General features: G+C 55.4%; 1 pseudogene; it reads right to left on the reverse strand.

Moving 5' to 3' along the window:
• Window positions 1–6,939: 6,939 nt before the first annotated feature.
• LOC140715713 (caM kinase-like vesicle-associated protein) lies at window positions 6,940–12,127 on the reverse strand (annotated as a pseudogene).
• Between the last annotated feature and the right edge of the window lie 54 nt (window positions 12,128–12,181).

A 12,181-nucleotide genomic window follows, 5' to 3' on the forward strand; every position in this document is an offset into this window, starting at 1 on the left:
TGCCCCATCCATTGAGATGTCTCCACAACCACTGATCCCGCTTTCAGGGACTCTTTATCATCCCACGTTCTTGACAATTATTGCTGTTTATTTACATTTGCAAAGTTTGTTGTTTTCTACACTTCTACATTTACAACATTTGTTGTCTTCCTCACTTTACTTGATCTTTCATTTTATAGTTACTATTCTATAGATTTGCTGTGTACGCCCTCAAAAGATAAACCTCGGGGTTGTATATCGAAACGTATATGAACTTCGATAATAAATTTTACTTTGAACTTTGAGTTAAGTGCAACGTTGGCTGTCCCAACCTTTTCCAGTTTACGAGCCTCTCCGAGCTGGAAGACAGATTTCCAAGTCGTGATCTTCGGGTAGACGATGCCTGTCTGGCTGAGCCGCATAAAAACGTGTCCGAGAGATTTCACGATCTTCTCTCGATCCAAGTTCCAGACTGGGTAATTAATCCACTGCTGAAAGCTTGTGATGAGGAATTAACTAAGAGGGTGGAGGAAGAACTGATCTCATCTCAAAAGCCGAAGCTCAAAAGAATCATATCAAAACTTTTGGTTGCCCGAAAGAAATCTCTGAACACTATTCTCCATTGTGGAAAAGGGTCGAGGTGTTTCCAACATCAAATTTAGCCGAGCGCAGTTTCAGTGCCGTCTCCCAAAGCAATGACACGGATTGCAAATTGCTGAATGTGGGAATCTGGGACTCGTAGTCATAGCAGAGAAACAGGCCCTTTGGCCCATCTAGTCCGTGCCAAGCCTACTCCCATCGACCTCCATCCCCCGCCCATCCATGTACCTATCCAAACTTCCCTTAAACATGCGCTGGCAGCTCGTTCCACCCTCTCACCACCCTCCGAGTGAAGACGTTTCCCCTCACGTTCCCCTTTAACATTTCACCTTTGACTGACGCTCACCCTGGTGCTGAGAAGCTGGTGCCTCTGCACCAAGCCCATCCATCTCTTCGAAGGGTGAAACACCAATGGAGGAGTGAATAGGTGGGTGACCAATGTACACACCAGAATTAATTAAATAAAGATAGAATTTTATTTCTGCTTTAAATAGATTTCAACAATTCTTGCAATTATTTGTTGCTGCTTTGAATTTGCGTTCCCCATTTTTTTTCTGTCTGTGCACCGTAATTCAGAATTATTTATGGTTTCTATTTTCCGGCTGGAAAGGGGGAAGGGACGCTGAGGAGGTCTAAGAGCCAAGGGGACATTTACCCGAAAAATTTTGGGAACCACTGCCCTAACTCTATCTCCTCCCACTCTTTCCCCTTCCACAAACACTCTTGCCCCCTCTCCTCTCTCTCTCCCCTTCCCCCAACCTCTTCCCTTACCCTAACTCTCATCCCCTCTTCCCTCACTTTCTCCTCTTCCCCAAACTCTTTCTTCCTCCTAACCCCTGTCCCTCCCTCTCCCCACTAACATGCCCACCCCTCTCTTCCCTTGCCCTGACTCTCTCACTACACCTGCCCCACCCAACCTGTCCTGCACAGGTGCTCAGTCGCCTTGCACTCTCCTTTCTGTATGAGTGCCCGCCCTCTGTGCGGGATCTCCCTGTTCTCGCAGTGAGGGAGTCTGCAGAGTCCCCTCCACCCCTTGGTCGACCTGCTCTGGGTCCCGGTGGGTAGAGTCTCTGCCAGACGGGTGGTTCTGCTCCGCGGTTCGAAGACGGTGCATCATCGTGGTGGCACGGATTGCCTTCTGTACGGGAGACAAACACAGAGTAAATTTCCCTGTACTCCGTCCCATCACACATTCCGGGGTCAGACAGAGTGAATCTCCCTCCACACTGTCCCAACACACACTCCCGGGGTCAGACACAGTGTGAATACACCCTCCACACCGTCCCATCACACACTCCCGGGGTCAGACACAGAGTGAATCCCACTCCACACCCGTCCCAACACACACTCCCGGGGTCAGACACAGAGTGAAACTCCCTCCACACCGTCCCATCACACAATCCCGGGGTCAGACACAGAGTGAAGCTCCCTCCACACCGTCCCATCACACACTCCCGGGGTCAGACACAGAGTGAATCTCCCTCCACACCGTCCCATCACACACTCCCCGGGGCCAGACACAGAGTGAATCTCCCTCCACACCGTCCCATCACACACTCCCGGGGTCAGACACAGAGTGAATCTCCCTCCACACCGTCCCATCACACACTCCCGGGGTCAGACACAGAGTGAATCTCCCTCCACTCCGTCCCATCACACACTCCCGGGGTCAGACACAGAGTGAAGCTCCCTCCACACCGTCCCATCACACACTCCCGGGGTCAGACACAGAGTGAAGTTCCCTCCACACCATCCCATCACACACACCCGGGGTTAGACACAGAGTGAATCTCCCTCCACACCGTCCCATCACACACTCCCGGGGTCAGACACAGAGTGAAGCTCCCTCCACACCGTCCCATCACACACTCCCAGGGTCAGACACAGAGTGAAACTCCCTCCACACCGTCCCATCACACACTCCCAGGGTCAGACACAGAGTGAAACTCCCTCCACACCGTCCCATCACACACTCCCGGGGTCAGACACAGAGTGAATCTCCCTCCACACCGTCCCATCACACACTCCCAGGGTCAGACACAGAGTGAAACTCCCTCCACACCGTCCCATCACACACTCCCAGGGTCAGACACAGAGTGAATATCCCTCCACACCGTCCCATCACACACTCCCGGGGTCAGACACAGAGTGAAGCTCCCTCCACACCGTCCCATCGCACACTCCTGGGGTCAGACACAGAGTGAAGCTCCCTCCACACCGTCCCATCACACACTCCCCCATGACATGTGTTTAACACAGGGTGTATCCCAGACATCATTGCAAGTGTACAGTAAAGAACAAACTGCTGCAGGAACTCAGTGGGTCAAACCGCCTCTGCGGAGGGGAGGGAGCAGGACGACTGTCCCTCACCGTGCACAGGAGCTGCTCGACCTGCTGCCTTCCTCTGACAGCTTGCTCTTTACTCTGGACCCCAGCATCTGTAGTTTCTGATGTCTCAGCTACTGTTACTAAAATTTATCATAAACACAAAAAAAAAGTGGTCACCACAGATTGAGAACGCCAGGGCTAAAAAAGAAAGAGGCGGTATCATGAAGTAGGTTAACTGCAGTACACCGCCTCTCCACCAGGGGGCAGCAATGGCGCAGTCTGACACAACAGAGAATGAAGATGCTGCTGATCTGGAGGAACTGCCGGCCGGGCAGCACCTACGGAGGGGAAATGGGCATTTCACCCTACAGCGCGGAAGCTGGCCCTTCAGCCCGAACAGTCCATGCTGATCCAGATCTCCTTACCCCTCAGAACCTTTCCCTTCCACATGCCAGCCGGGACAAAAGTCGGCAGTGGCTAATCCGGGGTGGGGACGGGTGGGCGTGATGTTCAGGTGACCGGAGGAAATCACAGTGGGGAATGTCAGAGGTGGACTTCCGTTCACACACGTGGATCGTGGTGTACAACCACCTACTGAGGGTGGAGGAAGAGGCGGACGGATCCGAGAGGCAGGCACGGGAACGGTGGAGAAACGGAGGGCTTCGAGGGAGCGAGGGGTCCTTTGAGCAGGCTCTGGAGGGGTTATCGTTTGATTCGGCCCGCCGGGGACTGTGATCTGGGGCACTGAGCAGGGGAGAATGAGGGGGTACCCCGTCCCCCAGCTGGTACAGACCTTCCACTTTGCTTTGGCGAAGTTTTTCTTAATTTGGGTGCAGACGCCGAGCTGGAGGTTCTTTTCAAGAGCTGCGTTTCCCAGCGATCCTGCAACAGCAAGAACACAGAACGGTACAGGCCCTTTGGGCCCATTGCGCTATGCTGACCCTTTAGCCTACCCCGATGATCAATTTATCCCCTCCCTCCCACATCGCCCTCCGCTTTACCCCCGTCGTGCCTTCTGGTGTCAGGCGTCGTCGCTACTAAGGTCGGGTGACAACCGACTGGCAGTTCATGAAGCAGGAACTTTGATGATTAATAACACTTCCTCTGCGGAGCTTCGCGGTGAGTTATCACTGTAAGCAATGAGGAGGCGAGGGCTGAGCTGTGCGGGTGCAGTACAGAGTGAGGAGAGTTCAGAGCCAGGTCCAGGCCTGTTCGAGACGGAGACGGGGTCGGAACGAGCGAACGGGATGGGAGTCGGTGCGGGGGAGTGCGAGCCGATTTGGGAAGATCGAGTACGGGCTGGAACGCGGTGGTGGCGGTGAGGTTCAGGCACAGAGCGCATCGCAGCGGCCCGCCCCGGGTCCCAGCCTGGGCCCCGACACGGTGTTTGGACCATTTACACACCGCCCAGGTGGACTGAAAAGACGGGGTGTCGGGACTGGAGGCGAGGGTCGGACTGATTCCACTCGCCCTTCTGTGACATTTACCCCTCCCTCCTCAGTGCTGAGGCTGTGAGGGCTTCACAGCGATTTGTCCGTTGTGAGAGGAACTGAGACTGAGGCTTTGGGCCTACACCAGGCTGCCCCGGGCTCCGGGTCCATGGGCTCAGTCTGGTTTGTAAAGCTGTTACTTGCTTCTACTGTCTGCATGATTTGTGTTTTCCCCCCTCTCCCTCTGCACGTTGTGGGTTGGTCTTTCTTTTCAGTTGCCTTCAGTACCGCCATTCAGTATGATCATGGCTGATCATCCAACTCAGAACCCTGTACCTGCTTTCTCTCCATATCCCCTGATCCCTTTAGCCACAAGGGCCATATCTAACTTCCTCTTAAATATAGCCAATGAACCGGCCTCAACTGTTTCCTGTGGCAGAGAATTCCACAGATTCACCACTCTCTGTATGAAGAAGTTTTTCCTCATCTCGGTCCTAAAAGGCTTCCCCTTTATCCTTAAACTGTGACCCCTCGTTCTGGACTTCCCCAACATCGGAAACAATCTTCCTGCATCTAGCCTGTCCAATCCCTTTAGAATTTTATATGTTTCAATAAGATCCCCCAGCAATCTTCTAAATTCCAGTGAGTATAAGCCTAGTCGATCCAGTCTTTCTTCATATGAAAGTCCTGCCATCCCAGGAATCAATCTGGTGAACCTTCTCTGATTAGAAGGTCTGAGTCTTTCCTCAGATTAGGGGACCAAAACTGCACACAATATTCTAGGTGCGGTCTCACCAAGGCCTTGTACAACTGCAGTAGAACCTCCCTGCTCCTGTACTCAAATCCTTTTGCTATGAATGCCAACATACCATTTGCCTTTTTCACCGCCTGCTGTACCTGCATGCCCACCTTCAATGACTGGTGTACAATGACACCCAGGTCTCGTTGCATCTCCCCTTTTTCCTAATCGGCCACCGTTCAGAGAATAATTTTAGCCTGTTAGACAGACCCGGGACTCTGTGTAAAAAGCCTAACCGCTGACATCTCCCCCGCCTATACTTCCCTCCAGTCTCCTTAAAATTATGCCTCCTCACATTAGGCATTGCAGCCCTGGGTAAAAGGGAAGGGGAGAGGGAGTGGAAGGTGAAGGGGGAGGGGGGAGAGGAGGGTGTGTAAGGGGAGGGAGGGGGGGGGGAGAGAGGGCGTGTGTGTGAGAGAGAGCAAGGGGGATAGAGGGAGGAGTCGAGAGATGGAGTGTTTGTGGGGGAGGGGAAGAGGGGAGGGTAGAGTGGGAGAGGGAGGGTGAGTGTGTGTGAGTGATGGGGTTGGAGGGGGCATTGGGAGGAAGAGGGATGGAGAGGGCGGGGAGGAAGAGAGGGAAGGTGTGTGTGTGTGTGTGTGTGTGTGTGTGTGTGTGTGTGTGTGTGTGTGTGTGTGTGTGTGTGTGTGTGTGTGTGTGTGTGTGTGTGTGTGTGTGTGTGTGTGAGTGTGAGTGAGTGTGTGTGTGTGAGAGGAGAGCGAGAGGAGGATGGAGGGAGGAGTGGAGAGATGGAGTGTTTGTGGGGGAAGAGGGAAGGTAGAGTGGGAGAGGGAGGGTTGTGTGTGAGTGAGTGATGGGTATGGAGGGGATAGGGTGGAAGAGGGAGGGGAGAGTGGGAGAGTGAGTGTGAGTGTGTGTGAGTGATGGGGATGGAGGGGGATAGGGTGGAAGAGGGAGGGTAGAGTGGGAAAGGGAGGGTGAGTGTGTGTGTGATGGTGTTGGAGGGGGATAGGGTGGGGAGGGGAGGGGGAGAGTGGGAGAGGGAGGGTGTGAGTGAGTGATGGGGATGGAGGGGGATAGGGTGGAAGGGGAGGGGAGAGTGGGAGAGGGAGAGTGTGAGTGAGTGATGGGGATGGAGGGGGATAGGGTGGGAGGGGAGGGGAGAGTGGGAGAGGGAGGTGTGGGTGTGAGTGATGATGGGTATGAGGGGGATAGAGTGGGAGGGGAGGGTAGAGTGGGAGAGGGAGGGTGAGTGAGTGGATGGGGTTGGAGGGGGATAGGGTGGAAGAGGGAGGGGTGAGGGGGAGAGGGTGGGTGTGTGTGAGTGAGGATGGGATGAGGGGGGTTAGGGTGGGAGGAGGAGGGTAGAGTGGTGAGGGAGGGTGTGAGTGGAGTGATGGGTATGAGGGGGATAGGGTGGGTGGGGGTGGGGTTGAGTGGGAGTGGGAGGGTGTGGTGGGTGATGGGGGTGAGGGGGATGGGGTGGGAGGGGGGGGTAGTGTGGGGAGAGGGAGGGTGTGTGGAGTGATGGGGATGAGGGGGGGGTGGGGAGAGTGGGAGGGTGGGGTGTGAGTGAGGTGTGATGGGGTGGAGGGGGGAGGGGGTGTGTGGGAGTGGGAGGGGTGGTGAGTGAGTGGTGGGTATGAGGGGGGTAGGGTGGGAGGGGGGGTGGGGAGTGTGGGTGTGGGTGGTGGAGTGAGTGATGGGGATGGTGGGGGATAGGGGGGGGAGGGGGGAGGGGAGAGTGGGAGAGGGAGGGTGTGAGTGAGTGATGGGGTTGGAGGGGGGAAGAGGAGTGGCTGTCACCAACACAGACCGATGGACGGAGAGAGGGAAGGGAGGTCAGGCCCCACAGACACTCACCAGATGTGTTCCAGGGCCTGAGAGGCGGTGATCCTCGCCTCCTGGTCCACCTCCATCAGCTGGCACACCCAGTTCCTTGGCTGAAAGGCAGATCGCTGGAGGGTTAGTGAGGAGACACAGAGAGCGAGACCACCCTCTCCCCTCTGCTTCCTCCCTCACCCACCTCTCTGTTGGCCACACCTCTTGTTGTAAGCCCCTCCCACTGACAGGTGCCCATGCCCCACCCTCCCCTTTCCCATGAATAAGCCCCCGCCCCTCCCCTGACTCCGCCCGCCCCGGTCGACCGCGGGGTCCTCCCGCCCCTCTCTCCTCACCGGCTGCCGAAATATCCTCCCAGTACGGCGCATCAAAGTCGAAGTCTCCGTCCAGGATCTTGCGGAATATCGCCCGGTCGTTCGCACTCATCGTCCGAATCATCATAAAAGGGAGGGTTCCCGGACAGCCTGGAGCCACAGGAGGAGTGGGGCAATGAATAGAACTTCCTCATTACACACCCCGTCCCTCGGTCCCTCAGTAGTGAGGATGGGGGCAGTGAGGGAGTGCTGTGCTGTGGGAGGGGCGGTGAGGAGGGAACTGAGATAGGCAGGGTGAGGAGAGAGTGCCCACAGAAAATTGTGGGAGGCAGGCAAGGGGATAAGGTCCCGTCTCACTCCTGACCTATAGATCAGGGGAGAGGTAATGTGGCGGATGTGGAGTGCACGGACTAACTCCACCCGGGTCAGTGGGGAATGTCCAGTTTCACTCCTGACCTGTAGATGGGGGAGCGATAATGTGGCGGATGTGGAGTGCACGGACTAACTCCACCCGGGTCAGTGGGGAATGTCCAGTTTCACTCCTGACCTGTTAGATGGGGAGCGGTAATGTGGCGGATGTGGAGTGCACGGACTAACTCCACCCGGGTCAGTGGGGAATGTCCAGTTTCACTCCTGACCTGTAGATGGGGGAGCGGTAATGTGGCGGATGTGGAGTGCACGGACTAACTCCACCCGGGTAAATGGGGAGCCTCCGGTCTCACTCCTGACCTGTAGATCAGGGGAGAGGTTAATGCAGCAGATGTGGAGTGCACGGACTAACTCCACCTGGTCAATGGGGAGCCTCCGGTCTCACTCCTGACCTGTAGATGGGGGGGAGAGGTCATGCGGCGGATGTGGAATGCATTGGACCAACCCCACCAGGGCAAGCAGAGACTGTCCCTGTGTGCAGGGGGAGGTACATCCTCGGCATGACAGGAAATGAGTCGCTCACCCCACCCGCTGTTGCCCCCCCCTTGGTGTCGGTGCATCCTCATTGAGAAGAGGGTGGGAAAACGGAGATCTTTGGAACCACATACTCACAGGATGTACATGATGACGCCCACTGCCCAGCAGTCCACGGGACGTCCGTACCGATGGCGCGCCACCACCTCTGGAGCTGTCGGCAAGGGGGAAGGAGGCAAACAGAGGTTAGCCTGGGTTTGGGAAGGGTGAACTTTCTGGGTTGATGGGCGAGGTGGGTGGGTTGGGGGGGGACGCAGGGTGGTGACAGGGGCAGTTACTTCCTCGTGTTGCTCTGAAGGGAGCAGAACCCCCACCACCCACCCCCTCCCCACACAACACAGGCAGGAGTCTCTGGCTCAGCCTGTTCGTGCAGTGTGTGTCTGCCTGTATCGGCTGTAACACGGTGTGAGAGTCTGCCTGTTTTGACTGTGACTATGTGCGACTGCCTGTGTCAATTATATCTGTGAGTCTGCCTGTGTCGACTGTCACACTGTGTGTATGTCTGCCTGTATTGACTGTAACACCATGTGTGTCTGCCTGTATCGACTGTCACACTGTGTGTGTCTGTTTAGATTTTGACTGTGTGTGATTGCCTGTGTTGATTGTTTCTGCGTGTCTGCCTGTTTCAATTGTGACTGTGTCTGCTGTGTTGATTGTAACTGTGGGAGTGTTCGTGTTGAGAGAGACTGCACCTGAGATTGTATGTATGAAAAGATGTTTGTGATGTTGTTGACAGGGGGAGAGTGTAATCTGTGAGAGATTCTGTCCGTTTGTGAGATTCTGTCAGTGAGAGTGTGATTGTGCATGAGCAAGTGTGAGCGAAGTCAAGGTGGGGCTAAAGGGCGACTCCTTTGCTTGTATCTTGGGAAACAGCTCTATTTCTATCTTTTCCTTTTCAAGGTTCTTTGGAAGACCCTGACCTGGAGTTACGCTCTGACTTCAGTCCCTTTGCGGGAACGGGGCCCGCTCTCGGGGCCTTGCGGAAGGCTGAGTTCTGATATCCCAAGGACGCGGCCTGGAAGACGAGCGCATCCTCAGGGTTCCTGTTCCTCGTGGCTCCGGGGACGGGCTGATTCCCCGACTGAGGCGTCGCAGGAGGACACGGAACATCGGGAGCAGCGGTTTAGCTGGGGGGGTTTGCCCGGAGCCTTTCTGATGCCGATCCTCTTGGTACAGAGCTCGGAAGCAGCGATGCATCGTAAATCAGCCAGTGGTATGTTACGTCTCCCCCTCTCGCTGTGAGACGGGGACACATCCTTTTCCTTTATCAGGGAGAGAGAGAGCCTGTGGTACCGGGTGAACGAGTCGTCTTTGGCTGCTGCAAGTCTGTGTCTTTACTGATGCTCTGCTGCACGCTTGCGTGCTCGGTGGGGGGGGAGGGTGCCGATGCTTTTGTGCTGGGGGGGTGAGGAGGGGTCAATGCCTTACTGCAGACTGTGTTGTGGGAGGGGGGTGCTGGGGGGCTTTGGGGTTCTAACGTTAAACCTCATTCATTCTCTGGGGCTCCTCTGTTTCTGTGGATGTTTGCGAAGAAGAAGAATTTCACAATGTATATTACATACATTTCTCTGACATTAAATGTACCTTTGAAACCTATTGTGTGAGAGTGAGAGAGTGACTGAGAGAGAGAGAAAGAGAGACACACACACAGAGTGAGAGAGTGACTGAGAGTGAGAGAGACAGAGAGAGTGTGACAGAGTGAGAGAGACAGAGACTGAGTGAGAGAGAGTGAGAGACAGAGAGAGTGAGAGTGAGAGAGACAAGACAGAGAGAGAGTGACAAAGTGAGAGAGACAGAGTGAGAAAGAGTGAGTGAGAGTGAGAGAGAGAGACAGTGACAGAGAGAGAGTGAGAGTGTGAGAGAGACAGAGAGAGAGTGAGAAAGGGAGAGAGTAAGAGAGAGACAGAGAGTGAGAGTGAGTGAGAGATAGTGAGAATCTGAGTGAGACAGAGAGAGAGAGAGAGAGAGAGTGAGTGAGAGACTGAGTGAGCGTGGGTGCCGAGGAGTTGCAGCCTCTCCTACACAACATCCACCCACCCAGGTACTCCGGGGTCCCGCACGGGTCAGTGAGCGTGCCGCTCTCGAAGCGCGCGAGGTGAAAGTCACCGATCACCACCTTGGACGGGTTCTTGGTGCTGTGATACATCACGTTCTCCAGCTGGAACAGAGAGAGAGAAGATTATCGGCTCTCGTTCAACAACCCCGGACGCCTGTCAGAGTACTGATATATTCACACCCCCCCAGGGAGATGGACTGACCAACATTGATCAGGATACAGATCTCCCCCTGAGAGAGAGGGACTGAGAGACACCGGTCAGTGTACAGATCTCCCCCTGAGAGAGAGGGACTGAGAGACACCGGTCAGTGTACAGATCTCCCCCTGAGAGAGAGGGACCTGAGAGACACCGGTCAGTGTACAGATCTCCCCCTGAGAGAGAGGACTGAGAGACACCCGGTCAGTGTACAGATCTCCCCCTGAGAGAGAGGGACTGAGAGACACCGGTCAGTGTACAGATCTCCCTCTGAGAGAGAGGGACTGAGAGACACCTGTCAGTGAACAGATCTCCCTCTGAGAGAGAGGGACAGAGAGACACCGGTCAGTGTACAGATCTCCCCCAGAGAGAGAGGGACTGAGAGACACCGGTCAGTGTACAGATCTCCCCCAGAGAGAGAGGGACTGAGAGACACCGGTCAGTGTACAGATCTCCCCCTGAGAGAGAGGGACTGAGAGACACCGGTCAGTGTACAGATCTCCCCCCTGAGAGAGAGGGACTGAGAGACACCGGGTCAGTGTACAGATCTCCCCCTGAGAGAGAGGGACTGAGAGACACCGGTCAGTGTACAGATCTCCCCCAGAGAGAGAGGGACTGAGAGACACCGTCAGTGTACAAATCTCCCCCTGAGAGAGAGGGACTGAGAGAACACCGGTCAGTGTACAGATCTCCCCCAGAGAGAGAGGGACTGAGAGACACCGGTCAGTGTACAGATCTCCCTCTGAGAGACACCGGTCAGTGAACAGATCTCCCCTGAGAGAGAGGGACTGAGAGACACCAGTCAGTGTACAGATCTCCCCCTGAGAGAGAGGGACTGAGAGACACCGGTCAGTGTACAGATCTCCCCCCAGAGAGAGAGGGACTGAGAGACACCGGTCAGTGTACAGATCTCCCCCCTGAGAGAGAGAGGGACTGAGAGATTATGGTCAGTGTACAGATCTCCCCATGAGAGAGAGGGACAGAGAGACACCGGTCAGTGTACAGATCCCCCCCTGATGGATACAGATACCCGGACAGTGAATAATCTCACCTTGATGTTCCTGTGTAACAATGCGTAATCCGTGTAGGTATGACACGATCTCCAGGAGCTGCCGGATAACGTCACTGGCGTGCTTCTCCGTGTAGGAACCCTGCTCCAGGATCCAGTCGAAGAGGTCGCCCCCGGTGGCTCTGTGTGTTGGTGAAAAGGGGAAGATCATGGGGGAAATCGCCAGATCATGGGGAAGTCTGGCGGTACCGATGGGGCGGGGGGGGGGGCGGTGCATCCACAGGGTGAGCCAAGCAGTTAGGATTTGGAGACGGCGAGGGAGCGTGTCTGACACAAGTTCACGGCCAGCTTTATAGTCTGAGAGTCAGAGATCACAGAAACAAGCACCTTCGGCCCATCTAGTCTCTGCTGACTCGTTCTGCCTATTCCCACCGCTGAGACCCTGTGTTGCTCATGTAAGGCCATTCTGCCCCACTGTTCAATCCTGGCTGATTTACTTCCCCTCCCGACCCCATTCTCCTGCCTCATCCCGGTAAAACTTCGACACCCCGATGAATCAAGAACTCGGCAGAGTCTGGCTGAGACGAGAACGGGGGGTCAGGCGTTAGGGGTGGAGGGTGGTCCCGGTGCAGGAGGAGCGCGGAGGTGTGCAGAGGGGTGGGGGAGGAGGGCATTTCATTCGAACCTCACAGTTCCTGGATGAT

This window comes from Hemitrygon akajei, chromosome 24 (assembly GCF_048418815.1).
Source record: "Hemitrygon akajei chromosome 24, sHemAka1.3, whole genome shotgun sequence".
Lineage (NCBI taxonomy): Eukaryota > Metazoa > Chordata > Chondrichthyes > Myliobatiformes > Dasyatidae > Hemitrygon > Hemitrygon akajei.